The sequence below is a fragment of the Quercus robur genome, chromosome 11, assembly GCF_932294415.1.
Source record: "Quercus robur chromosome 11, dhQueRobu3.1, whole genome shotgun sequence".
Taxonomy (NCBI): domain Eukaryota; kingdom Viridiplantae; phylum Streptophyta; class Magnoliopsida; order Fagales; family Fagaceae; genus Quercus; species Quercus robur.
This window is the reverse complement of record NC_065544.1, coordinates 40,817,182-40,821,606: the sequence shown is the minus strand read 5'-3', so window position 1 is coordinate 40,821,606 and position 4,425 is coordinate 40,817,182. Positions and strand designations below refer to the sequence as shown.

Below are 4,425 nucleotides of genomic sequence, written 5' to 3'. Positions count from 1 at the left end.
TCTCTATCACAAACGGCTCTCTCTCATTTGGACTCTTCCTCTTAAATTTGCACTAAAGTATAATTCTGCAACAGCTCTCAACTACTAGTCTACAGCTCATTAACTCCACACATACCAATCTTTAGACCAAAGAGACCCTCTAAAGTACAGTTTTTAAGGGTAAAGAACGTAAATACACCATACCCAAGCTCCTATAAAAACCATAGCAACCGCCCCAAGCACTTCACAGTTTTTTCTCAGTACTCCATTTCCTAACGTTATATAAGTTTTTCTCTTTTAATAGTCATTTTGAGAAAGAACTTGTGTAGGCAACAGCCTTTCTGATGTTAGCAAAGTTGAGTTAACTTCATCAGAGAGGAGGAGAATTTGTTGGCAATCTTTGGGTAGGGTTAGAATATTAACCTGTTTAAAATCTCCATAAAACTTTTATTTTCTATCCAAGAGATTACCAGCTAATACACGCCTCTTATGATTGCCAACTAGTAACTTTGCTAATGACAGGAAGACATGTCGTCCTCACCACCATTGTCGACTTGCCACCTATCATCACCACTGTTTTCACTGCACCACCACCTCTTCGCCTGACACGATAGATCTCAAAGCTGCAAAACTGAGGTGGTATCCCTTCAATCTTATCTTTTGCTGGTTTTGTTTTTATTTCCAAGTTCTATATGTTGTTTTTAACTAAGATTTTGTATGGTTTTAGTTTAGTTGAGTAAAATGAAGTCATGGGACTCTGTTTTTTGTGAATGCTGAATAGTTAAGCTATTTTGAAATTCCTGCTTTTATGAAAGTGGAATATGATGGTGCTAATGAGAAAAATGATTGCGTCTCAAAATAGATTCAAATGTGTGAAGTTTTTGGCGTGTGCATTTTCCCAACATTTTGTTGGTTCTCAAGAATTGAATTCTTAGATAATTTTTTAACTTTATCTTGAATTTATTCTTAGTTTGGGAGATGAGAATTTGGCTTTAGCTGAATTGCTTCATGTAAACAATTAAAAATAGGCATATTGTAACGATATCTTTTTGCTGTAAGGACGTACAGTGTGTTGTTCTATGATGTGGTTAATATTACAGAGGACTTTATTCTTAAAAGAATTATGTTTCTTCAAAAGAGTATTAATTGTAAGATAATACTTTTATTAAATTGCATTCAAATATACCTATAAATGACAATTGGTTAGATGAAAAGATGACATTGTTAACAGGAGTATACCATAGATCATAGATGAAAATCAAATTATTGAAACTATAATATTACAGACATTAGATATTAGTCAAAAAGTACTTAATTGCCATTTGATCAAAATAGTAAACAAGAAGTGGAATTTATATAATTAATGGTAGCTGAGAGTCATAATGAATCAATGATGTGCATCCTCAATTACCATCAAATGCTCTTGAACAGTTGAAGAGCCTTTAAACTGTTTTTCTCTCAGATTTATATTTTTTATCTTACAGTTTATACCGATTTCAGGTTTTACTTTTCAGCGCTGGTAGCGGTTGTATTTTTATCTGGTATGTTTTTTTTTTCTTCTATTTATATTTTACTTCCATTACAAATTGTACTTTAAAATTAGCAATTATTATTTTTCATTTATTTTCCACATTTTCCCCATTTACTTTTTTAATTTTCATTTGTTCCATGAGAAGAAGTTCCAATAATAATTTTGTTCAGTATCTAGGAATTTTATCATGAGTTGTTCTCTAACTATGGTACATGTAGAACTTTTCTTATATTTTCAAGAAAAACTAATTTTATTTAAAAATTTATGAAAAAAAGAATAAACTTGTTTAAAAATTTATACAAAAAGCATAAATTTGTGACAATTTGTTTAAAAACTAGTTTTTGAAAAATATATATATATAAAAAAAACATATATAAAAATCCTAGTTAGAGAATGTTATAGTCGTGTAAGATTTACACATCAATTAATATACTCAAATTTTATATATTATAACTCCGCTTTGTTTAATCTCATGCATGAAGAGATTTTGATAGATAGAATTTTTTTAGTATATGTGAGTTAATAGTGAATGACCAAATTCAAATTCACAACATAAATGGTGAGAATTCTTATTCTCACAATTTTATTATGTGAATTTGAACTTTTCGGTCTACAATTTGCTCACAAATACAAAGGAAAATTTTATGTATCAACTCATCAATTTCTTTATGGGATGCTATATATTAAACAAAACAAGTTAAGTATATAAATAAATAAACTTCTTTGTATATTATATTGATATGTAAATTACATGTTTCAATTTTTAATAACAAAATTAGCTTCTTGAAAATAGGAAAATACAATTTTTAAATAATTCTCTAATTGGAACATTTAGAAAATAAAGAAATAAATCAAAAATGAAAAATTCGGTGATTCTAATTTATAAGATACCAATGGAATGGCTAGCACAATTTACCTCTACATCTGATTCTTATTCTCTGCTTGGAATATATTCATTGATCATTCCCAATAAAACCACCTATTGATATCACGCTTAAATCTATCTCACAGATTCTTTTTTTGTTTTTTTTATCAATGAATATATTTCAAGCAGAGAATAAAAATCAGATGAAGAGGTGAGGTGATTGGTTGATTGACTCTTCACTTACAATACAAGAAAGGAACATGACATATACACAAAACAAGTCAAAAAAACTACTAAAGAATAAGAATATGTGTAATAATTATTTTTATTTAGACCGCTCTCTCTCTCTCTCCTCCAATTTCCTATTTCGGCAATGCCATTGCCAAAAATCAAACATTTTGTTTTTTCTTTTTCCTTCTATTTCGGCAATGCCATTTCCACAAACCAATTGTAACAAATTTTTTTCCCCTCATATTTTGGCAATGCTATTGCCATAAATTCATTCCCACAATTTTTTTCCCCTCTATTTCGGCAATGCCATTGCCACAAACCAATTGTATCAAATTTTTTTTCCCCTTCTATTTTGGCAATGCCATTGCCACAAATTCATTCCTACAATTTTTTTTTTCCCTTCTATTTTGGCCATAATTTTTTTTTCCCCTCTATTTTGGCAATGTCATTGCCACAAATCAATTAACACTTTTTTTTTTTTGAGAAATGATATGTCTACACCATTTTTACAACAAATCTTAAGTGGCAGATTATTAAATTCAAATTTGAATTAATAACAAATAATCACTTGTGATTTGTTGTAAAAATACTGTGGACGTAGCATTTTTTTTTTTTAATTCCTTCCCAGATTTTGACAACCACTATTTTTTTTTCCTCCCATTTTTGGCAACTTGGTTGCCACAATTCATATTTTCTCTCTCCTCAATTCCCTACAATTTCGGCAACTTGGTTGCCACAATTGGTAAACCATTTGGGCACTCCCCCTAGCATGCATTGGGGCACTTCACGGGTAGAGCTTGGGCAGGACAAGAATTTCAGTAATCTCATTACCGAAATTCATTTTTTTCTCCCTCCCAATCACATCACTCAACTTTCTTCTCTCTCATACTTTTTCTTACAATTTCGGCAACTATGTTGCTGAAATTCAATCTCTTTCCTCATTTTACTAAATAACTTTGAACAGTGCCCAATATTTAGCCAAAAGACTCATAAATGTTGGCATATATTGACATATTAGAGAACTAGCAACAGTGAAGCTAGTTTCACCAAAACACAAAAAATGCTTTTCAGAGCAGTGTATGTAAGCTAAAAATTTTTAGGGGGTGTTGGGTATATGTGTTTGAAAACATGTGTTTTGTTGTTTGAAAACATGTGTGGAGATACGTGTGGGTGAAAAAATATATGAAAATGCATGTAATGTTGTTTAAAAACTGAAAATGTGTGTTTGAATGGATGTATCAAACACCCCCTTAGCTTCAGGCTTCCGTACGAAGCTACTTTTGGCTTCGTATGGAAGGTGAAGCTAAAAGTTAAAATATTATTTTAATTCCTACTTTTATTAAAATAATACTTTTTTTTTTCTTTTTGCTCATTTTGCCTGTTGTGCTCTCATTCTCACCCTTTCTCCTCAGATCATCAAACTCTCAAACTATCGGTTCTGTACCGATTTGACTCGGCCACTCCAGAACCCAAAACTGACACAGATGAATCGAAAGACGAAATTTTGGATCTGGGTCATGACTGTCTGGTGAGAAGGAGCAAGTCTGATAAGGTTGGTAGTGTTGTGGTTTGTCGCCGATCTTCATCTTCATGTGGATCTTCATCTTCATCGTTGATCTGTTTTGGGTTTGGTGGTGGTTTTATTTTTTTATTTTTTCTTGCCATGGGTTGTGGTTGTCACATAGAGGTTGTTGCTAGTGGAGTAGTGGTGGAGATGGATGTGGCTGGCTGAAAGGTTTTTGTGGGTGGTTGTTATTGGTTGGCAGTGGCTGTGGATTGTGGCATTTTAGTTTGTGGCATTTTTTTAGTGGGATGTATT

General features: G+C 31.7%; 1 long non-coding RNA gene across 1 annotated transcript; it reads left to right on the top strand.

The window, feature by feature from the left end:
* Positions 1-243: 243 nt before the first annotated feature.
* On the top strand, positions 244-4,425 carry LOC126707397 (uncharacterized). The gene is made up of 3 exons (XR_007648938.1): positions 244-615; positions 1,480-1,520; positions 4,019-4,425. It is a non-coding gene; the product is annotated as an uncharacterized LOC126707397 (long non-coding RNA).